This window comes from Xenopus laevis, chromosome 5L (assembly GCF_017654675.1).
Source record: "Xenopus laevis strain J_2021 chromosome 5L, Xenopus_laevis_v10.1, whole genome shotgun sequence".
NCBI classification, from domain to species: domain Eukaryota; kingdom Metazoa; phylum Chordata; class Amphibia; order Anura; family Pipidae; genus Xenopus; species Xenopus laevis.
The window spans coordinates 20449504-20474899 of record NC_054379.1 but is presented as its reverse complement, the minus strand read 5'-3'; the positions used below and the strand labels follow the sequence as shown (position 1 = coordinate 20474899).

The following is a 25396-nucleotide window of genomic DNA, read 5'->3' as shown; positions in this document are numbered from 1 at the left end:
TGCTGTGTACCAGTCTGTGCCTTCACCCCGGACACTAATTTTGTATACTGTGCCCTGGATAGTAGCCTTTGACTTGGAAATTATGAACAGACTGTACTAACGGCAACTTCCAATGTGACACTGCCAGCCAAAGCCAAATAAAACTTTGCCGGGCTCTACAATTAGCCATTTACTGTTTTTTCTAATGGGTTATATCTCACCAGGACCGACATCAGAAATTGCAGGGCCCCATAAGACAAAATTTCCTGGCCCCCCTGGGCTGCACCCACCGCAAGCCCTGCCCCACAGGTCCGCCCTCCCCACCCCATAGGTCTGCCCCCACCACACAGTAAAAAAAACAAAAAAAGTATTGGTGGCTAGGGTTCCCACATGTTAATAAAAAAATAAAAAGATATTGGTGGTCAGGGCCCCCATAAAAAACATTTGTGGCCAGGGCCCCCCCATTTAAAAATATTGGTGGCTAGGACTCCACATGAGAAAAAAAAATTGGTGGCCAGGCCCCCCCCCCCAACACACATTATAAGAAAATTGGTGGCCAGGGCCCCTTAAACGTCCATGCCTTCCCGAAGTCAGCAGCTCTCAAAAAGATATGGGTCCCGGCTAATCAAGTAAGTGTGGCGTGGCCGGGCCCCCCTTACCCTCGGGGCCCCCTACAACGCTCCCCCCCTGTCCCCCCCTGATGGCGGCCCTGTATCTCATTGATTGTTATCTACTCACATTGCAGTGCTGCTTATGAAAAGATCCACTCATTTGGGGAAGTCACCAAATGAACAAATTAGGCCAGCCATGCGTTGAACCCAAATTGGACTGATATTGATGTGGTCCTCCAGCAATGTGGTTTTGAAACCAGTTCTAGTACATATCTGGCCTGTTCACCCATGAACCAATAAGCAATGGACTCGGTTGGCACCTAAAATTGGCCTGTGTATGGCTAGCTTTAGTCTCTTCCTTTTCTGTTGAAAGTACGAAATGCTGAGAACTGCCAAAAATCATGACAAAGATAGCTTAAATGGATACTGTCATGGGAAAAAAATATTTTTTTCAAAATGAATCAGTTAATAGTGCTGCTCCAGCAGAATTCTGCACTGAAATCCATTTCAATTGTCAATTTCCCAGCTGCCCCAAGTCATGTGACTTGTGCTCTGATAAACTTCAATCACTCTTTACTGCTGTACTGCAAGTTGGAGTGATATCACCCCTCCCTTTTCCCCCCAGCAGCCAAACAAAAGAACAATGGGAAGGTAACCAGATAACAGCTCCCTAACACAAGATAACAGCTGCCTGGTAGATCTAAGAACAACACTCAATAGTAAAAACCCATGTCTCACTGAGACACATTCAGTTACATTGAGAAGGAAAAACAGCAGCCTGCCAGAAAGCATTTCTCTCCTAAAGTGCAGGCACAAGTCACATGACCAGGGGCAGCTAGGAAATTGACAAAATTTCTAGCCCCATGTCAGATTTCAAAATTTAATATAAAAAAATCTGTTTGCTCTTTTGAGAAATGGATTTCAGTGCAGAATTCTACTGGAGTAGCACTATTAACTGATGTGTTTTGATGACAGGATCCCTTTAACATGTAGTAGGCGAATCCAGTCCTTTAGCTTGAGGACCAAAGTGCTAGACCACCTGCCATTTGGCTGCATGGGAACTGTTGTACTGTAATAAACCACTTATTTTTGCTCTGTTAACCTGCCTTTATTGGGTGTTTGATATTGAGCCTTCTGATCCCATTTGTTAAAGGTTGAGGATTCAGTGGTTGGAGAGACTTGTTGGCTCCAAAATCCTGCCATGCAACTGCATGCAACAGCACAATATTTTGTGAGATGCTACAAAATCTAATTCTTTGTGTGGTAATGTATGTTTCATTTGTTCAACAAAATGTTCCCATTACAGTATATTCAAGGTATACCTTAACAGAATGACTAGCCCAGCTGTAAAGATGTCAGATTTGTAATTGAGAGAGAAAAACAGTTTAGAGCCATTGAGTGCCAGATGGGTGCAGCATTGATTTGCTTTCACAGTTCCTCCTCTGCTCTTTGTCCTGCAGTTTAGTGGATTTTATTGCCATTACACAGAAAGAAAGCCCAATGAGCTGATAACATAATAATAAATTACCCCCTTCTCACCCCTTTGATCTTGGCTTGACTTTTGAACAATTTTTTACTCTGATTGGACTTTGCCCCCTCTGTTGGAGCAGCAGCTTTTCCCAAGAAATCCTAAGGGCACAAACACACGTGGAGATTCGGGGAGATTAGTGGCCTGGCGACAAACCGCATCTTCTTGGGGTACTTATCTCCCCGAACTGCCGGCTAGAATCTAAATCACTGGCGGAATGGCACTCGGAGCACTTCGTTTTCCAAAGTTGCCTCACAAGGAAACTTCAGGCGACTGCAAACCGAAGCCCATCCAAGTGCCATCCCGCTGGTGATTTAGATTCTAGTGGGCGGGAAGGAAGTTCAGGGAGATTAGTTTCCTGGAGAAGATGCGATTTGTCGCCAGGTCACTAATCTTCCAGAATCTCCGTGTGTCTCTGCCCTAAGTGCTAATGGCTAAAGAGTTTGCCAAGAAAAGCAAAGATATCAGTGTAGTAAGGCTTATGCCACATGATGAGTGATCTCTGAAAACAGCAGACCAAGAATCATCACCTGCGATGGCATCTGCTTCCTTCTTCACCTGCACACGAAACCATTGCATTGGTCTGAGTATATGTACACAAGCAGGATTTTGTCCCAAAACGCAACCGTGTAACATAGGACACTAGTATTCTCAAACAGAAAGGGAATGGGCAGCCCAGATGTGCTAGTTTGTCAGATCCATGGAGGAATAAAGGAAGGGATAGATACAAGGCCTACCTCAGATGGAGCAGTACCAAAAGAATCGTAGAGCCCATTCGGGGGAGAAAGTTGGGACAGACACAGGGCTCCCCAAGCATGAACATTGACAGTCTTACGTTACCTTAGGCAATTAGGGAATGGGCAGCCCAGACTGGAAGTAGTATGAGAGAGAATAAAATTCTGTGTATACAGAATTATATTATTCTGCAGTAACAAGAGAATTGTAGAGCCATAAAGGGAAGAAAAGTCCTGGATGAGACTGAACATTATAGGTCAGGGAATGGGTATCCCATAACCCATTGATACCTCTTCATCTGTATCTTCTGCTACTCTTAATTTGAAGATTTCTTTGGAAGAGGTCAGATTTTTATTTTTGGCTTGTATATGCGAGGGTACGTCTTAAAGGAATTGTTCCGTATAAAAAAAATGGGTAAATAGACAGGCTGTGCAAAATAAAAACATGTTTTCAGTATAGTTTGTTAGCCAAAAATGTAATGTATAAAGGCTGGAGTGACCGGATGTCTAAAACAATAGCCAGAACACTACTTCCTGTATTGCAGCTCTCTCGGTTTCCACTGATTGGTTACCAGGCGTAACCAATCAGTGACTTGAAAGGGGGCACATGGGTCATAAGTGTTTGCTTTTGAATCTAAGCTACATTTTGAGCAGGCCTGGGCCAAGCCAGGAAACCCGGCTAGCCACTTCGCCCCCTTGCCGGCATGGCCTTGATTGCGCATTTGTGTGCTTCTGGAAGTGCGCATGTGAGCCCAATATTTCCATTTGTAGATAAGGTTGCCACCTTTTCCTAAAAAAAATACCGGCCTTCCTATATATTTATCCTTTTTCCCTATTAATAATATTGGGATCAACCATCATTTTTACCGGCCAGGTGGCAACCCTATTTGTGGAGGGGGGGAAAGAGCTTGCACAGAAAAGCAAGCACAGGAGAGTGCTGGCGGGAGAGAAAGGGTCCGGACCAGGGGGTAAGCGAAAGAACAAATATGTGCTTGACGCCCCACTAGTCACGTGCCTCTTCTGCCTACCCCTAGTTCCGGCCCTGATGCTGAGGATCAATTGCAAACTCACTGAACAGTTACAGGTAGGTCCCATGTGGCCTCCTTCAAGTCGCTGACTAACTCAGAGTTAGAGAGCTGCAACCCAGGAAGTTGGGTTCTGTTATGTTTGACATCCAGTCACTCCAGCCTTTATACATTACAGTTTTGGCTCACTAACTATATTAGTAACATTTTTTATTTTGCACAGCCTGTCTATTTACCCAGTTTTTATTTTTACACTAATTCCTTTAAGGTGGCCATTCACTGACCTACCTTTAAAGTGACTGAGCAATAACAGATTGTGATAAACCCCTTCTTCCACATGGTGGCAAATCTACACCAATTTATCTATATAGGAATATTTTATTGGGGTAAGGAGTTTTATGGGGGGGGGGGAGTCATGCTGTAGCAGGTAACATTTTCTAGGATGAAGCGATCTAGAACTTTCTGTTGCATGATTATGGTTTGTATGCTGCAGAGACATGTTTATATATCAGCACCATGCCCAGCCCTGTCTTCGTTTTATTCCCTCATGCGGCATTCATTTTGTAACCGTGTACACAACATGCCTAGTTCTGAACAAATATACTTGGGATTCCCAATCTAATTGCCCCTCTCTGAAGGCCGATTAACCAGTGATATGAGCAGAATGTAAGAGCGGCAAGGGCAGTCATTTCATCTTTTGATTTATGTCTCTCTGCCTTGAGTGTAAGCGATAAAACATTTCTTGTTTGAATAACTCGTCCAAAAGTCCTTTGTTCATTTGTCTGTCTTGTGGCTACACAGTAATTGACTCAGTATGTGAGACTTTATTACAATGGTAAATAGTTCTGTCTCCTTCTCGCAATCACTCGTGTTTACAGACTTGAAAAGAATAGATTGTTTTAAAATGATCCTTTCAATTTGAACTCTTGACACAACGAAAGCCCTTTCCATAGCTGGTCTGACATATCTCCCACAATGCACATTCAGTCCATGTTTATACCCCCATGTCGCCATGTTTCAGACTCTTTGTTTCTTACAATGATAGCTCTGTCTGTTGGCATCTTGATCATCATCAGCTTTAGAACACTGGTTTAGAACCGGTCGTGTGCTATATTCTAATTACAGGTATAGGATCTGTTATCCAGAATGCTCTCCATACCTTAAATGGGTTGTTCACCTTTGAGATAACTTTTAGTATGATGTAGAGAGTGATATTCTGAGACAGTTTGCAATTGGTTTTCATTTTTTATTATTTGTGGTTTTTGAGTTATTTAGCTTTTTATTTAGCAGCTCTCCAGCAGCTCAATTTCAGCAGTCTGGTAACTAGGGTCCACATTGCCTTAGCAACCATGCATTGATTTACATAAGAGACTGGAATATGAATAGGAGAGGGCCTGAATAGAAGGCTCATTAATAAAAAGTAACAATACATTTGTAGCCTTACAGAGCATTCGTTTTTTTAGAAGGGAGTCAGCGACGCCCATTTGAAAGCTGCAAAAAAATAAATAAATAAAAATAAATAAATAAATAATGAAAACCAATTGAAAAGTTGCTTAGAATTGGCCTTCTATAACGTAATAAAAGTTACCTTAAAGGTGAACCACCCCTTTAAATCTACTTAAAAAAAAAACATTTAAAGGGGTTCACCTTTGAAATAACTTTTAGTATGACGTAGAGCGTGATATTCTAAAATCATTTGCAATTTGTTTTAATGTTTTATTATTGAAGTTTTTTGAGCTATTTAGCTTTTTATTCAACAGCTCTTCGATTTGCATTTCAAGCAATCTGGTAACTGGGGTCCAAATGACCCTAGCAACCATGCATTGCTTTGAATAATTGACTGGAATATGAATAGGAGAGAGTCTGAAAAGAAGGCTCAGCAATAAAAAGTAGCAATAACAATACATTTGTCGCCTTACAGAGCATTTGTTTTTTTAGAAGGGGACAGCGATGCCTATTTGAAAGCTGCAAAGAATCAGAAGAAAAAGACAAATAACTATAAAACTTTAAAAAATAAATAATGAAAACCAATTGAAAAGTTGCTTAGAATTGGTCATTCTATAACATAATAAAAGTTACTTTAAAGGTGAACCACTCCTTTAAATTTAATTAATTTCAATAGAATTGTTTTGCCTCCAATAAGGATTAAAGGGGTAGTTCACCTTCAGTTTCATTTTTATTTTGTTATAGAATTCTAAGCAACTTTTCAATTGGTCTTAATTATTATTTTTTTTATATATTTATTTTTTCATTATTTGCCTTTTTCTTCTGAGGAATATGCCATTCCTCTGGACAGGCACATGAACTGCCTTTATAGTACAGGTATAGGATCCCTTATCCGGAAACCCGATATCCGGAAAGCTCCGAATTACAGAAGGGCTGTCTCACATAGGCTCCATTTTATCCAAATAATCCAATTTTTTTTTAAAATGATTTCCTTTTTTCTCTGTAATAATAAAACAGTAGCTTGTACTTGATCCCAACTAAGATATAATTAATCCTTATTGGAAGCAAAACCAGCCTATTGGGTTTATTTAATGAATTTCTAGTAGATTTAAGGCATGAAGACCCAAATTACGGAAAGATCAATTATCCTGAAAAACCAAGTTCCCGAGCATTCTGGATAACAGGTCCCATACCCTTACTTTAAATGAGTAAAATACAGATAATTTTAACATAAGCTAAGAAATATGGATGAGACCCACAACGTGACTAGCATCTATACCTGTACCTGAAAATCCTATCTGCAACCCGCGGGTATCCTGCGCGTACCGGAGCCCCTGTAGGCCTCTAGATTAAGGAAATAAAAGCTAATAATAAAAAGACACACACAGATTAGTATTTAATTTTCAATCACAGCTGGGTTTGGACAATTCATAATGACCATAGATCAGACTTTTTCCCACATAGTTTGTGGAGAGTACAAAACAAATAATTATCAAGCAGTTTGCTTTTCCAAAGCCTGGGCTTGGCTAAACACGTGATCAGTATATACTTTGTTATAGTTAAATGTAGGGCTCCTTTCTATGGCCATCTTTTCCTTAATATGATCATGGACAAAGTAACACTCTTTGGATCCTCAATCCGTTCTACATGTATGATGTTCCTACCAATGAACCTGATACCTGCAGGTTCGAGTAACAAAGTGGGGTTGTTGATCAGATTCAGGCTGGTGGTAGGTCCACCTTTTAGTATTGCCAGATCTGCACCTTTAGCTCCTGCACATTCCATTTGCTGTGGGGCAGCTGGGAAACTGACAACATGTCTAGCCCCATGTCAGATTTCAAAATTCAATATAAAAAAGTCAGTTTGCTCTTTTGAGAATTGGATTTCAGTGCACAAGTCTGCTGGAGTAGCACTATTAACTGATGCATTTTGAAAACATGTTTTCCTATGACAGTATCCCTTTAACATTAGGAGACTTAGATTGTTGTGTGTTTCCTTTGGATTGGCTGCCTGTAGCCCCTGCAATGGATTGTGTAACTGTAAACCAAGTAAAATCCAGCCGAGTTCTAACCATATTACGGGTATTCCATGGGCGTGCCTTTGGTGGACGTTTGTCTAGGAATGGAGCAGTTTTGTGATCTGCTTTTCACTATTCTCTGTGTTCCTAGAGGCTCTATTAAAAACAAACATTGATTTTGCATGTATGAACCCTTTAGCTAGCCCTATAGTTAATGTTCACCTTTGGCTTTTTTGTTATGGGTTGTAAAGTGCAACCCCAGTGCCTAGGTGGGTAGAGCAGCTAAAGAGGTGCACAAATACTGATTGATTTAGAAGTTATACCTTTCCAACTTTTCCCTTCCTTGTAAGTAATAGTATAAAAAAAAAAAAAAAATATATATATATATATATGAGTCATAAATTATTATTTTGTTCATTGCTGGCAGGGGAACATGGACATTTAATCTGTTAAATACTTTGTAAACTGAGTTTATTTAAAATAACTGTGTGTTTTTATTCTTTGCTGAATCTGTGACTATTATCTCATTAGGCAGTGGTTCTCCTCCTTGGTTTCCCACATAGTCAATACAAACATTTGAAACATCACCCGCTGAAATTATAGCTATGTTTGTTTGTCATCAAACAATTCTTTTATAAATATGTATTTACTGCAAATCAACCTACAATTGTGGGCAACATCAGTTCTGTTTATATTCATAGAAGTTTACAGACTAGTTCTGCTGCCGACATTCTGGGTCGTCTGTATGTCCACAAAAGAAAAACTGTCAATCGGGGTTTGGGTAGGCTGTTGGCTTGGTTTCTGGCAGGCAGTGGGCTATTATATTCCAATGGGTCTGAAAGTGTCCGCTCATAGTGCAAGTTTAGTTTAATTGTTGTATTTCAAGTGCTTGTATTAGAAGTCTCCTTATCATGCCCTTTATTTCTTGTTTAGCCATACAGGTAGTGGGTGGCATGTGGCCAAGCAGGCCTGGACTGAGAATTAAAATAGGCCCTGGCATTTCCGGTACACAGAGGCCAAAACAGCCCCCACCAGCCCACTAAACACTGAATTTCCATGGCACCTTATAACAGCCCCTCTGGCATTTGCCAGAACCCACAGATTGCCAGTCCGGGCCTGTGGCCAAGGCATTATATTATTTTGGAATCACATAAGTGCTTATAATCTAGGCCGTTGGCATTATTTCACGTTCCTCTCTTTCTCAGTTCTGTAACAGTAGATGAGTTGGTGCTGGACCGGTGCCAACTGTATGTAATCCTGGGTAAGTCCCATTATCTGCCAGTTTGAATAAGGCCCAGGTGTTTTGGGGTTGGCGCAGGTTCACTCGCTGTGGGTGAAATATTGCAATCAGCTCTGTGTGTACTTAGATGTGCTTTGAGATTAATTTAGTAAAAGGTGCTTTAAGGCATGTTTTAAAGAGGAACTCCCAGCAGTTCATAAATCTCATATTATTCATTCTAGATTATTGGTGCATGATCGATTCCTACCTTGTCTGTGTATTCTATTGAATGTGGCTCATGGGTAAAAAGGGTTCGGGACTCCTATACTGTTTCTGACAGTTTGAGTGCAACTGAAGAACGCTAGGAATGTTTGTATGGTTTCTTAGAGTCAATGGGTTGAGACATCCCTCCTTTTCAGATGAGGCTCATGACTTGGTCTACCATCTTTCCCTGGGGGCCATCATCTTCAAGCTTTCTTAGTTTGACTGAAACTCTGTAGGTCAATATTTATAGAGCCACTGGGTTTGAAGAGGGAGAGGATTGAAAAGCCTACCTTCACAATGGTTGGATGCAAGCATGTTAAAGGGGACATGTCACCTACACATAGTAAGCTGTGTGATTAAAGCTGTTTGCAAATTAAACATGGAACCCAAATTCTTTTTTTCATTAAAGCATCCATACCTTTTATAAAGGTGTTTAAATATCTGAGCTGTCAATTAAATATTACCTGCCCTGTCTCTATGCCTGATACATAGAGACAGGGCAGTCAATTACTTTCACTTTCCATTCAGCACTTCCTAGATGTCACTGCACTACACACATTCCCCCTCCCTCCTAACACTTTATAATTGTGTAGGACACTGTGTTTGGGCATTTGGTTCCCCATTCTGGTGTATACACAAGATTTTGTGTTAATAACATTATACACAAAATGGCTCCTGCCTGCATACTGTGATTTTGTAATTCCAAGGCTGAAGGAAACAAAATCTAAATAATAAATGTAGTTTAAGTAAATTTTATTTTGCTCAACTAGGAACTGATTTGGAATTATTTCTTAGAGTGACATGTCCCCTTTAAATAGTATAGCTATTTTATGGCTCTATGGTGGAAATAAGAGAATTGATGAAGATTATCTTGTGGTTTGCCCTCTTAGGCCAGGATGCTAGCAGCTAATTCAAAGTCCGGAGGAAATAACCAAACAATTTCTTCAGAAAAAGCTGACTTCCACAAGGAAAATAAGTAATAAGCTTTTTATTATTTATAAAAAAAAATACAAACCAGTGGAGCGGCGTTTCTGTGCAGACGCAGATTAGAAACATCAAAGTACATTGTGTACCAGAAATGTTTATTATATCATATATTATAGGTATGGGACCTGTTATCCAGAATGCTTGGGACCTGGGGTTTTCCATATAATGGATCTTTCAGTAATTTGGATCTTCATACATGCACTTCAAATTATAATCTGCACATGAACAGATGCGACATTTGATTGTTGTTCACTTGTGTATCTGGTAATGGTAAGATTTAACAAATATGCTTTTTAGGGGATCTGAAAGTTACTTAGGGGGTTATGTAATAAAAGGCACTGAGTTTGCCCAGGTGTAGTAACCCGAAGTAACTAATCAACAGGCAGAATTTACTGGTCATCTGTTTAAAAGAAAACATTTTATTGGTTGTTATGGGTTACTGCTGCTGGACAAACTTAGGATCAGATTTATTAAGGGTCGAAATTGGAAATTCTAATTTTCTAATGTTTTTTTTTTTTTTCAAAACTCACTAATTTAAATTGGGAATAATCCAAACTGGATTAGAATTTTGACATTTATCAAACCTTTACCCTGGAATAATTTGAATTAGACCACCTCAAACCTGCTGAGTTCGTAAGTATAAGTTAATAGGAGAGGTCCAGTGATCCATTTGAAGATGTTAATAGCCTTGCTGATATTTGTGTTTTTTTCTGAGATAAAAACTTGATTTGAGTTTAGTTGAATTTGAATCTAATTCGATTCGAGTCTTCGAGATGATAACATTTGTTCAAGTTTTAAATATTCTATTTCATTCTTAACCTCAGGATTTCAAGTACAATCGAATTCATTAGAGCCAATTAGTGCCTTTTATTACATATGGGGGGGTAAGAGTTTTCCTCTGGGTAATTTTGCTATTTACATCCATTTTCTATTTAGAAGGTTTTCTCCGATATTATCCGTTTTATACTGATAATACCAGACTTTTCGCTGAACAACTGTCTTTGAAGGTCAGATTGTCAGCAAGCCTTACTTTCTATGCATTTTCTGTGTTCAGGGTTGCTGCCGCAATTAGGGTTGCCACCTGGCCGGTATTTTAACGGCCTAGCCGGTAAAATACCTGCCAAGGCCGGGGCCGGTATTTTACCGGCCTAGCCGGTAAAATACCTGCCAAGGCCGGGGCCGGTATTACAAATTTACCGGCAATGTAGCTGCCGGTAAATTTGTAATACATTTAAAAGCAGCCCTCGGCCTGCCCCAATCCCCTGGAACCAGGGGTGCTTCGCCAATTAGGCAAGTTGAGGCTGTCGCCTCAGGCGGCAGCGCCACACTAGGTACCAGGGGCAGCAAAAATGCTGCTCCTGGTACTTTAAGAGCATATTTCTGGGGAGGGGGGGGCAGCAGCAACTGCTGCTGCCTCAGGCGGCGGAGGGGCCAGGATCGCCCCTGCCTGGAACATCCCCTGGAACTTACCTTTACTCTTACTCCTTCTAGCCTCCGTGATGTCCATGTCGTGGTCCCGCCCATTTTGACGTCACGGCCTGCCCCTTTTGACATCAGGGCCCGCCCCTTTGTGTACCCGCCCCACAGCAGCCGGTAAAAGATGTTTAAAAAGGTGGCAACCCTAGCCGCAATTGAGCCAAAAGTCTAATATAAAATCCAAATACAGGTATAGGATCTGTTATATGAAAAACCCGTTATCCAGAAAGCTCTGACTTAGGAGAAAGCCATTTCCCACAGACTCCATTTTAATCAAATTCTAATTTAAAAAAAAAAAAAAAGATTTCCTTTTCCTCTGTAATAATAAAATAGTACCTTGTTATTGAGTCCAACTAAGATTAATCCTTATTGGAGACAAAACAGTGCTGTTGGGTATAATTAATGTTTAAATGATTTTTTAGTAGACAAGTTATGGAGATCAAAATTATGGAAGGATTCCTTATCCAGAATACTACAGGTCCCAAAAATTCTGGATAACAGAGCCAATACCTGTATCTGATAAACTGCTGAAAGTAGAAAACTCAGAAAGGTACCCTGAGTAAGTTTATATTCATTTATTTTTTGGGGTTAGATCCCCTTTAATTTTCTGAGGATGTCACCTTATGCTGATGAAACACAGCTTTGTATTTTGAATGTTATATTGTATATATACTGTATATTGTGAGTGGGTCCCTAAGCTCAGTAAGTGACAGCAGCACAGAGCATGTGCTGGGAATTGGCTGGGAGCTACCGGGGCATCTTCAGAGGTACAGATCTTCACTGCTAAAGGGCAGTGTCGGCCTTGGTACAGGAACCTAAAACATAAGCTTAAGCACTTGTAGTAAAATTCTTTGTTGAGCTTTAGTTCTCCTTCAAATGATGGAATGGTAGAGACAGTGGCGGAACTACCGGGGGAGCAGGGGGTGCGAGCGGGCCAGGGCCCCCCGGCAGCTCACGCGCCACTGTCAAATGCGGCGGAACGGAGGGGGCGGGGCCCGGCTGCGCGTCACGCACCAGGGCCTGCCCCCCCCTCTAGTGACGCTACTGGGTAGAGAATTTCCCAGTACATAATACCTGCTTGTTAGCTCTGCTCCAGAGTGCAGGAATAAGGATGAAATTCACACTTTAAAAAGTTGCATCTGGTTGGGAAAGAATCCTGTGTAATAAATAAACCATGTGACACCAGTCCTGCTGTGTCTAAGGTCTGACCTGGGAGATTTGGGATAAAAAATGAAAAAAAGAATTTAAAAAATGATTTAGAAAACACTTTTGTAAATGTAGATTTTATGGACATGAACTTTTATTTCCCTTCGGGCGGGGACACATGAAGCTACTGGGGGAGATTAGTCGCCCAGCGACAAATCGCTCCTTCTACGGGCTTCTTCAACTGCCTCCTGGCCGGCTAGAATCTTAAAGGGGTTGTTCACCTTTTAGTATGATGTAGAGAGTGATATTCTGAGACAATTGGCAATTTGTTTTCATTTCTTATTATTGAAGGTTTTTGAGTTATTTCGTTTTTTCTGCAGCTCTTCAATTTGCGACCAGCGCTAGAGCTGCGCATTGATACACCTACATAGGTAATAGGTATGTACTGTAGGTGCTGCCGGTGCATTGACTTTAACGGAGCTGTTTACCTATACATTAACTTTAAATGTGATGTAGAGTGATATTCTGAGACAATTGATTTCCATGTTTTATGTTTTTTTAGTGATTTAGCTTTTTATTCAGCAGCTCTCCAGTTTGTAATTTCAGCAGTCTAGCAATGTTGAAATAACCCTAGTAACCATGCATTAATTTGAATAAGAGACTGGAATATGAATAGGAGAGGACCTGAATAGAAGGATCAGTAATAAAAAGTAGCAATAACAATTAATTTGTAGCCTTACAGAGCATTTGCTTTTTAGAAGGGGTCAGCGACGCCCATTTGAAAGCTGCAAAGAGTCCTAAAAAAAAAAGGCAAATAACTATAAAACTATAAAAAATAAATAATGAAAACCAATAGAAAAGTTACTTAGAATTGGCCTTTCTATAACATAATAAAAGTTACCTTAAAGGTGAACCACCCCTTTAATCGCCGGCGGGATGGCACTTGGATTTCCAAGGAATTGCCTCATGAGGAGACTTCGGGCGACTTCGGAAAACGAATCGCTCCAAGTGCACCCCGCCGGCGATTTAGATTCTAGCCGACGGGGAGGCAGTTCGGGGAGATTAGTCGCCCAAAGAAGATGCGATTTGTCGCTGGGTGACTAATCTTCCCCAGTAGCTTTGTGTGCCCCTGCCCTTAAAGGGCAAGTCAACCCCCAAAAAAAAAAGCCTAATAAAAGAAGACATAATTCAAAGCAAATTTGCAATATACATTCATTAAAAAATGTTTATGGTTTTAAAGTCATTTGTACATGTATTGCTATTGAAAGCAGTGTGTCTATCCCTTTCTACTACCTGTCCTGATGGCTCAGACTGTTGATACAGGGTAAAACAAGGCAGCTGAATAACAGACCTGACTTTGCTGGGGAACCAAGACTTTGTAACATTGTTTAAAAAGTAACAACCAGGAGTTAAGCAAATGCGGCTTTGTATAGCAATCATTTTAACAAATAACTTTAAAAGCACTGAAAATTTAATTAATGTAAATTGGAAAGTTGTTTTTTTATTAGACAGATTTTTATTTTGGGGTTGAGTTGCCCTTTAAGGGGAAGAAAAAACTTGGGTTCACATAATGTGTTGATTAAACCCCTATTTATATTTTTAATAACCCTTAGTTAACCTTGAATAATGGAAACGAGGATTAGTAGCAGCGGATTCCTCCGACCCATACGGTCCATTCCGACTGAGTTTTAATCAACATACAGATTCTTTTCATCTCAGTATAAAAATGACATCAGGCAGCTGCCATTCCTCTGTAATAAGCACCATATGTAGCACTAATGTCCCTGATTTCCATTTATTTCCTTTTGATTTTATTTTCCATTTGCGTTTGCAAAAAAAAAAAAAAAATCCCATGATTGGCCTGAGAAGAACAAAGAAAATATGCAAAATAATGCTGATCCCAGTGCTCGGTCTCCCATAATGAAATCCACAAAGGGGCAATTAACTGCAGCCACTAACGGAGATTTGTAAGACAAACATTTTAAGTGGACTATATTCTAGTAACATTGTGATGTAAAGGAATTAATTAATCATTCCTTTGTGCAGAATTCCCTTTCATTATTAATATTGTGCGTCTAAAACTGCTCCGGATCCTAAGCTGATTGTTTAGCTTGTGCTGAAAGAATAGGGGGCACACACTCGCAGCCCCATTTACCTGTCACTTTAATTGCACTTCTATTTATTATGATTAAAAAGAAACGCACAAAAATATGTTTATTGTAAAACTGACTGAAATAAGGAGAAATTTAAAGGGCCACTCTACCCAAAAACTTATTTTTTTCTTACATGTGCTGCAGGGTGCATGTTTTAACTGGACAGAACCCCGCCATATTGCTAAAGCATATAATAGGTATGGGACCTGTTATCCAGACTGCTTGGGACCTGGGGTTTTTCCGGATAATGGATCTTTCCGTAATTTGGATCTTCATACCTTAAGTCTACTAGATAATCATGTAAACATTAAATAAACCAAATAGGCTGGTTTTGCTTCTAATAAGGATTAATTATATGTTAGTTTGGATCAAGTACAAGGGACTGTTTTATTATTACAGAGAAAAAGGAAATCAAGAAAATCTATTTAAAAAATTTGGATTATTTGGTTAAAATGGAGTCTGTGGGAGACAGGCTTTCTGTAATTTGGCACTTTCTGGATAATGGGTTTCCGGATAATGGATCCCATACCTGTATTACAGAGAAAAAGGAAATCATGTTTATAAATTGGATTATTTGGCTAAAATGGAGTCTATGGGAGAGGGCCTTTCCGTAATTCCAGGCGTTCTCGGATAAGGGGTTTCTATTTGTTTAAAATATAGTCTACAGGAGACAGCATTTCCATAATTCTGCGCTTTCTGGATAATGGGTTTCCAGATAATGGATCCCATACCTGTATTACAGAGAAAAAGGAAATCATTTTTATAAATTGGATTATTTGGCTAAAATGGAGTCTATGGTTTTGCTTCCAATAAGGATTAATTATATCTTAGTTGGGATCAAGTACAAGGGACTGTTTTATTATTACAGAGAAAAGGGAAATCAAGAAAATCTATTTAAAACATTTGGATTATTTGGTTAAAATGGAGTCTGTGGGAGACAGGCTTTCTGTAATTTGGCACTTTCTGGATAATGGGTTTCTGGATAATGGTCCCATACCTGTATTACAGAGAAAAAGGAAATCATTTTTATGAATTGGATTATTTGGCTAAAATGGAGTCTATGGGAGAGGGCCTTTCTGTAATTCCGGTCGTTCTCGGATAAGGGGTTTCCGGATATTTGATCCCATACCTGTATTATAGAGAAAAAGGAAAGAATTTGTAAAAACTTAATTATTTGTTTAAAATATAGTCTATAGGAGATGGCATTTTAATTCGGGGCTTTTTGGATAACGGGTTTCCGGATGACGTATCCAATACATGTACATTTTTTTCGGGGCTGTAGGTTGCAAGACTTATTACGGAAGTGCAATGTTTCTGGGGTAACACCCCTCTGTCACACAGCAAGGTTGTATTAATATCTTTACACTTACTAAAATACCCCAGACTCCCACGTACTCTTCTTTTGACACAAAATGTGTGTAAAGGGGGGACAATCCCTGCTTGACATTAGTTATTGAGCATTGCCACTGAATCATACATTCCCTACACAGATGCTTTCCCAGAAAGTATAGGATAACATCATATTTCTATATAATATTTCCTCACCCTTCAGTAGCTCCTGCAAGTGACACCTGCACCGTGGGTGGGAAACTGTTCATCCTGTTATGAAATACAGTCGGTGATGATTGATGCAGATTAAATTCCTTTTTCTTTTTTTTTTTTTTGTGGGCAGAAGGAATTTACGCAAGACGGACAAATAAAGCCATTTCCTGTATTCCTCGTCCGTTTGTCTTGGGCACATTTTTTACGGGGTTTGGACGTCCGTTCACTTGGTGACCTGCTACAAAGGCTCCTCTGTGGTACTGGCATGTTATTGGGGGGTTGGGCCCATTGATCATTACGTCCGCGTGCAGCGTTAAAATGAAGCATGAGGAACTATACAAAGAGCAGATGATATTAATTAGCCTTTAATTACTCCATGGAAATATATTAGGTTAATAGCTCAATACGTTTCCATGGAGTAATTAAAGGCTAATTATATCACTTAATTAATATCACGGCCTGTCGCTCGTGTCCTGCTCAGGGGTCTACACACTAGAAATTTCAGTGAAATGTAAAGCTTTTAGGATTCATTGCTGGGCAAAAAAATGGGCACAATTGCTATTCGCTAAAATGTTTGCACCTGTATATACTAATGCTGAGCTCCAGTTTACTGGATGCACCTGTTTACATGTGTAAAGTGCAGAAAGGACCTATTGGCCATGCCCATGGTATGCCCCATTATTCCCTAACTATGGCCTTTATTCTTCTCCCATCGGGGTAGATTTACATTTTATATTTTTTTCTCAGAAGAATCCAGGATAGAGGGCAGGTCTGAAGGTAAAAGGTGCAGCACTCTCATGGGATCCTTGTATTTCATACCTTCCTTGCTCCCTGTTGCCCCAGTTGAAGCAATTGTGCCACCCATTAGGTCATGCACTTTGCACCCAATTAGGTACTATTTGGCGACCAGTGCTAATGTTTCCTCGTGAGGCAACTTTCGGCAACTTCAGAAAACCAAGATCTCCGAGTGCCAGATCCGGACTTAGAATTAAAATAGGCCCTGGCATTTCAGGGACACAGAGGCCCAATAAGCCCATATAGAGGCCCAAACAGTCCCCACCAGCCCACTAAATAGTGACTTTCTATGGGACCTTATAGCAGCCCCTCTGGCATTTGCCAGAACCCACAGATTGCCAGTCCGGGCCTGCCGAGTGCCATCTAGCCGACGGGTACGCAGTTCGGGGAGATCAGTTGCCCGAAGAAGAATCGATTTGTTGCTAGGCGACTAATCTCCCTCAGTAGCTTTGTGTGCCCCTGCCCTTAGAAGGTGAAAAATTACACTTTACACGTCAATATTAGAAAAATGGTGACACATAAAAAATAGAAAGTACCGTATATACCCGAGTATAAGCCGAGTTTTTCAGCATCCAAAATGTGCTGAAAAAGTCTACCTCGGCTTATACTCGGGTCAGCGGTACCCGACCCGAGTAGCTGAGATTGCAGTCACTTTTAATCATTCCTATACCAACAGTATACTTTGGGGAGAGACTGCAATATCCTACAATGCCCTCTGTTGGTTATATGAAAGAATAACAGTGCGCCCTCTGTTGGTTATATGAAAGAATAACAGTGACTGCAATATCACACAGCGCCATCTGTTGGTTATATGAAAGAATAACAGTGATGGCAATATCAAACTGCACCCTCTGCACATGGTAGTAGTGGGAAAAAGTTGTTATTTCTGGTTAACTATCTGAATAGTTGTTTGAAGGTGAACAACCCCTTTACGTAAATGAGCCCTATCTCTATTTGCCAGGGATGTAAGCATAAATATATGTGATCTATTGGATCTTCATACCTTAGAGGGGTTGTTCACTTTTAAGTAACTTTTATAATGTATAATGTTGCGAGTGATATTATGAGAACATTTGCAATTGTTTTTTATTATTTGTGCTTTTTGCTCTTATCTTTAAATTCAGCAGCTATTCAGTATGCAATTTCAGCAATATGGTTGCTAGGGTCCAAATTACCCTAACATCCATGCACTGATTTCAATAAGAGACTAGGAATATTAATAGGAGAGGCCTGAATGGAAAGATGAGTAATAAAAAGTAGCAATAACAATACATTGTAGCCTTACAGAACATTTGCTCTTTAGATGGGGGACAGGGAAACCTGAAAAGAATCAGAAGATGAAGGCAAATCATTCAAAAATTATAAAACAAATAACAGACCAATTAAAACGTTTCTTAGAATTGCCCATTCTATAACATACTAAAAGTTACATTAAAGGTGAATCACCCCTTTTAGCCTACTAGAAAATCATTTAAACATTAATTAAACCCAATAGGCTGGTTTTGCTTCCAATAAGGATTAATTATATATACTGTATACAAGGTACTGTTTTATTATTATGGAAAAAATAGTTATTTGATTATTTGGCCACTGGGGAATGCAATTTACTGCAGGGCACTAATATGAGGATATTAGAAGTAACCTCGGAGTTCCATTACCTGCCTTCGGCCTCGTGCTTTTATATGGTCATCAGGCCCGGACTGGCAATCTGTGGGTTCTGGCAAATGCCAGAGAGGCTGCTGTACGGCTCCATAGAAAGTTACCATATAGTGGGCTGGTAGGGGGCTGTTTGGGCTGTAGGGGGCTGTTTGGGCCTTTGTGTACTTGGAATGACAGGTCCTATTTTGACTCCCAGTCCAGGCCTGATGGTCATATGGAACTCCTCGGTGACTTATAATATCCTTAAATTTTATAATAGGGGGTACTTTATCCACTATATATACACATATTTACACACACACACAGGGCCGGACTGGCAATCTGTGGGTTCTGGCAAATGCCAGAGAGGCTGCTGTACGGCTCCATAGAAAGTTACCATATAGTGGGCTGCTAGGGGGCTGTTTGGGCTGTAGGGGGCTGTTTGGGCCTTTGTGTACTTGGAATGACAGGTCCTATTTTGACTCCCAGTCCAGGCCTGATGGTCATATGGAACTCCTCGGTGACTTATAATATCCTTAAATTTTATAATAGGGGGTACTTTATCCACTATATATACACATATTTACACACACACACAGGGCCGGACTGGCAATCTGTGGGTTCTGGCAAATGCCAGAGGGAATGCTATAAGGTGCCATAGAAAGTCACTATTTAGTGGGAGACACACACACACACACACACACACACACACACACACACACACACACACACACACACACACACACACACACACTCACACACTCACACACTCTCTTCCAACCTGAGAGTGCTAGCTCCTTTGGAGCCATCTTACATACTTATACATAGCTCTGCACCCAGGCACCTTTAGACGTGCAGTGCCAGCATTCTATGTTCTATATATATATACATATATCTATCATACATCAAAGGGGATTGATGGGCTTGGCAATGTAAACATAGGTTACTGTGTAGATTGTATATACCTGACTAAAGCTGATAGCTATGCTTTAGGGCAGGGACACACTGGCAGATTCAGGGAGATTTAATCTCCCCAAACTGCCTTCCGCTTGCTATAGTGACAAAACGCCTGTGCAATGGCACTCGTGACGCTTCGTTTTCCGAAGTTGCCTCACAAGGAAACTTTGGGCGAATCGAGCCGCAAGTGCATTGGCTCAGACGATTTTTCATTTTAGCAGGCGGAAGGCAGTTCGGGGGGGGATTGCCGCCCCGAAGAAGAGGCGATTAGTTGCCAGGCAACTAAATGTCCCCGAATCTGCCTGTGTGCCCCTGCCCTTAGAAGTGATCCGATCCCTGGACCTTTATTTGTCCCGTGGAGTCAGAATCCCTGTTTGTAAATAATAACATCGTCCTGATAAAGGAGAACCCTGTGAGGTTTTTAAAGGTTTCACCTCATGAACCTGTTGTCTCAAACCTCGTTTTGACTGTCTCCCTGGTGTAAAATGTAGCACATCTTTTAGTGCATGATCCAGGCACATTATAAATCCCTGCTGCCTGAGCCCTTCCTCTAACATTCCTCTCTACTTTCCACATTTCACCGCAGTTTTGTCCCAATGCCAGCGCATATTTGCATTATCTACTTATTTATAAAGAGCCAACTGTTTTCTGTAACATTGAACAAAATGAGTAAAATCCAAACTGCAGCAAAAAATACCAACTGTGACCAATTGGTCAGGATTCTACTGAGTTAAGGGCTGCTCATGGAATGTAGTCACTTCAACTAAAGATCAACAAGGATTAAAAAATGCTGCACCTTACATTTTGTGGTTCTATACCAGCCTAAGCCCCCACAGTCATTTAGCAGAGAATATCTGTGCCAGGGACGATGCCCCAGTAGCTCCCCATCTTCTTTTCTGCTGATCCCCAGCACATGCTGTCACTTACTGAGCTTAGGGATCCACTCACAATATATAGATATATACAGGTATCGTACCTGTTATCAAGAATGCTGGTGACTGGGGTTTTCCCGATAATGGATCTTTCCATAATTTAGATCTTCATCCCTTAAGTCTACTTTATAATCATGTTAACATTAAATAAACCCAATAGGCAGGTTTTGTTTTCAATAAGGATTAATTATATCTTAAGTTGAGATCAAGTACAAGATACTGTTTTATTATTACAGAGAAAAAGCAAATCATTTTTTAAAAAATTGGATTATGTGGAAAAAATGGAGCCTATGGGAGACGACCTTTCTGTAATTTGAAACTTTCTGGATAATGAGTTAACGAATAACGGATCCCATACCTGTTTACAGTTGATTGGTAATGAATTCAGGCTCACATTACATGGCAGCATAGAAGCCAGTGTAGTCAGAATTGATTCATAATCAGCCCTGTAGTGGGAGTGCACCCTGAATTGCAGTGCACATGAATGGAGAGATATTCATTGACCACCCAAGGAACTGATAGCCGTCTGGGCTACAAAAATCACAGTTTTTTCCATTGACTACAGTTTTATACAGGCCCATTTGTTAGTACCAGTTGCCATTTAGAAAGCCACTAATATTTAAAGGGACTGTTGAGATAAACAGTTGAGAGAACAGGCACAGCTGAGCACACTTTCAGCTCTCTGGGTTACAGTGGCGTAATTAGATGTTGCTGGGCCCCACAGCAAATTAATTTTAGGGCCCCCAACATATTCAGTGTTTTTCCTGTTTTAACAATATATGTTGAAATTGCTCATCAATGAGAGCCTCATGGGGCCCCTTGTATCTCCTGGGCCCCCCTGCAGCCGCAGGGTCTGCTTCCTCTGTAGTTATGCCACTGCTGGGTTACTTTCCTCTGTTGTGTCTCTTAAGCTGGCCATAGACGCAAAGATCTGATCGTACGAATCGAGGATTCGTACGATTTTCGAACCGTGTGTGGAGAGTCCCGACATTTTTCGTCCGGCGGAGATCGGTCGTTTGGTCGATCGGACAGGTTAGAAAATTTCTGTCGGCTGCCGATAATATCTCTGCGTGTATTGCCGATCATACGATTTTCAGTGGGAGACTGTCACTAGCTTTGGTTGGACATAGATATTGTACGATTGCTGTCAGAGGCAGAACATCGGCTGATCTGTTCTTTTACTACTTTATTTGATCTGACTGGTAAGACTTTGATCTGAATGGTTAGTGGAGGGTCGGGAGATGGGAAAGTCCGATCGTACGATGATTCGTACGATCGGATCTTTGCATCTATGGCCAGCTTTAGTCATATATTTAATTACATAGTTACTACCCCATCATTAATATAATTAGGACTGCACTTAATGAAATTTTTTTTATACAGGTCAGCCACCCACCCCAACTAATTAGTTCAGAGAAGCACACGTCTCTCTCTTAAGCACTTTATACTGAGGATCACTGCAATGCTCTGGGTTACTTGAGTGTCACCAAATGCAATGCTCTGGGCGACTCTCAAAACTCTTTGAGCTTATTGCTTATTCGTATCCTCTAAATGCTTACGAGGGCTCTAGACAACCATATATTCAATGAAATCAGTTTAATTGCTGATCTACCCAAATCATTAAGCATTAGACTGAGCTTTGGTATGAAAGGCAGTTCATACCAGATTCTCTGATATCCGTCAGTCAGTAAAGGTGGCCATACATATGGAGATCCGCTTGTTTGGTGAGGTCGCCAAATAAGCGGATCTCTTCCCTATATGCCCACCTTGAGGTGGGCGATATCGGGTTGATCCGAACGTAAGCCCTAGGGCACAACGAGGAGAAATAGGACCTCATCAACAAAACAATGCAGTCCTCAATGGGGCCTTAAGTTTGCTCATAGCATTTACAGAGGGATACCATTATAACTATGTCAGCATAGGTAATCCCCTGTACTAAGCACAATTCAGCAGGAACAGCCTCTTAAGTTTGCTCATAGTCTGTACAGAGAGATACCATAAAACTATGCAGCTTAGGTATTCCCCTGTATTAAGCACAATTCAGCAGGAACAGCCCCTACATTTGCTCATAGTCTGTACAGAAAGATACCATAAAACTATGGAAGCATAGGTATTCCCCTGTATTAAGCACAATTCAGCAGGAACAGCCCCTACATTTGCTCATAGTCTGTACAGAAAGATACCATAAAACTATGGAAGCATAGGTATTATCCTGTACTAAGCACAATTCAGCAGGAACAGCCCCCTAAATTTGCTCATCGTCTCTACAGAGAGGTTCCATCCAACTAAGCCAGTACAGGTATTCCCAAGTACTAAGCACATGAAATGACTCTTCCCTGACCCTTTCGTTTTCAGTTTTAGTTCCCACACAGTCATTGCTAAGTATATGATGTAGTTCAGCCGTTCCAAGTGGGAAAGGAAACAGATTCTTGCTATTGTGTCTGTGCAGCACAGATGTTTTCCTTTACAGTGCCCAGTAGCCGCCTGACTGAATTTAATCCCTGGTTCCAGTAAATCCCACAGTTACCTTACGGTAAGGAGGATTTGTTTGCATAATGTCCACCAGTTGCACATTCCACAGCGGATTAACCTCACCACTCACTGGCCATAGCAAGGTCAGTCCTCTCAAAGGGCAGATATGATCTGAAGAACAAAACTGATTCTGGATCAAAAGGAACAATGAATCTTAGGGAAGAGTTGTCTTTATGTGAAACTGTCTGTAATTACAGAGTTCTGGATCAGGGATAGGGGCTGTAAATGTGGAATAGTGTGTGTAAGTTTATAGTAAGGCACCTATTGCCCAGTCACTAGCCCTATATCTTCATCCCTCCCCCTAATATCCCTTGGGTGGAATTTTGAATCCCTCACGCTGCAAGATGCTTAAAGGAACAGTAACACCAAAAAATGATAGTGTTTTAAAGTAATGAAATATCATGTAGTCTTGCTCTGTACTGGTAAAACTGGTATGTTTGTCACTATTATAGTTCATATGAACAAGCTGCTGTGTAGCCATGGTGGAAATTGAAAAAAATTCACAGGAAAGGCAAGCACTTTTGGGGGCGTTGCGCCTCCCTTGGTTAGGTTCAAACCCCCCGAAACGTTGTTCTATACTGACATAAAGGATTATTTGCACAGCAAGAAGTGGTGAAGTGCTTGCTTTCCTGTGAAATTTTGCTGAATGTGGGCGTGGCCGTACGTCTAAGGAATAGCACCACCGTATGCAACAACACTTGAAGTAGTCTAAGTAGTGCTCCCCATATCTCTTATTTGTCATTGGTAATTGAAAAAAGGCTATATGGCACAGGTTAAATAGTGGATAACAGATAACACCATTATGTTGTACAGAGCTTATCTACTATTTGCTGTGTAACCTGAGCCTTTTCTACTTTGAATGGCTGCCCCCATTGCTACACAGAAGCTTATTTATATAACCAATAGTAGTGTTCCTGAAGCAAACACAGCAGTTTTACCAGTCGAGGGCAACACTGCATTATATTTGCATTACTGTTACTGATGTTACTGTTCCTAATCTAGAAATTAGAACATTTTTGGACACCTCTAATGGATAAGTCCCACCCATGAGGTAAGAAAATTACATCTGTTTTCTGTTTTTATCCCTTGACACAGCTGAGACCCATAATTCTGCTCCTAACAAAACTGTGAAACGCTGGGGCTCATTTATCGACGCTGGCAGGGCCGGATTTTCATTGCAGGCGCCCCTAGGCCCACTGTCGTTCGTTGCCCCGTCCCCACCCTTTTATTCAATCACATTTTCATCATTAGGACCAGAGAAATGGGGTTTGGCCAACAGGATATTTTAAAAACGATTGTATCTCCTGCGCCTCTCCAGTGTTTGTGAACCAATGTGGGTGTGGTTGGGCAGCATGCCGCCCCCTAAAATCCTGCCGCCCTAGGCCCGGGCCTTGGTGGCCTCTCCACAAATCCGGGCCTGGACGCTGAGAAATTTTGCCTGTGGGCACTAACCCATAGCAGCCAATCAGTGAACAACTAATGCAACAACGTGATTGGTTGCCCTAGGTTACTGCCCACAGGCAAATTTCCCAGTGTTGATGAGCCATGCATGAACCAGGGCAATAACTGGCTCCGCCCTCACACTCACCCTCTTCACTTCTGGAACAAACCAGCACCAACAGGGACACAGGGTTTTATCTCAGGTGCTTATTCTATATTAATATGTCATATATTATATGTGTTAATTCTGCTGTTGGTCAGAGAGATGACACCCCATAATAAGCCACAGTGTCGTCACTGTTACAGAGAATAATGTCTGCAGACAGGGCTTCCTGGTGTAGCAGCAACTGAGGAGCTTACTGTTCTTTATGGCAGCAACCGAGCAGCTGTTCTTTATGGCAACAACCGAGCAGCTTCCTGTTCTTTATGGCAGCAACCGAGCAGCTTCCTGTTCTTTATGGCAGCAACCGAGCAGCTTCCTGTTCTTTATGGCAGCAACCAGGCAGCTTCCTGTTCTTTATGGCATTTTCCTCTCTCTCCGCTTCCTCTACTGCTGCCAGCCATAACGTCTGCCTTACATACCCACTGTTATTTTTGTTTTTCTCATTGTATTGCTGCTTATCCCTACTTAGCATACTGTGTGCCCAGAACATTCCTTTGCTATACATTTGGATTTCTGTGTATTGGTCAGTAGAGCTGAGCCTGAGAGAAATATTTCGGCAAGTTTTGCCGAAAAATTACGCCCATAGACTCCAATGAGAGAAAAAAATGTTGTGCTTCAAATAAATGTTGACGCCCAAAGACGTTTTTGTATTTCGCCCATCATTTTTGGTCAGTTATTTTTATTAAGGTGTTTTCACCTGCTGATGTCCCCTGTTGGCCAGTGCATGGTACATCAGGAGAGGGCAAAGTGAAGAGAAGTAGAACATATGGAATGATAGATAAGTGGCCCTACTCTGTCTGGTTCCTTGTAGG

General features: G+C 41.0%; 1 protein-coding gene across 5 annotated transcripts in view; it reads left to right on the top strand.

The window, feature by feature from the left end:
• Positions 1–25396, top strand: part of babam2.L (BRISC and BRCA1 A complex member 2 L homeolog) — a 126494-nt gene that overhangs the window by 46284 nt on the left and 54814 nt on the right.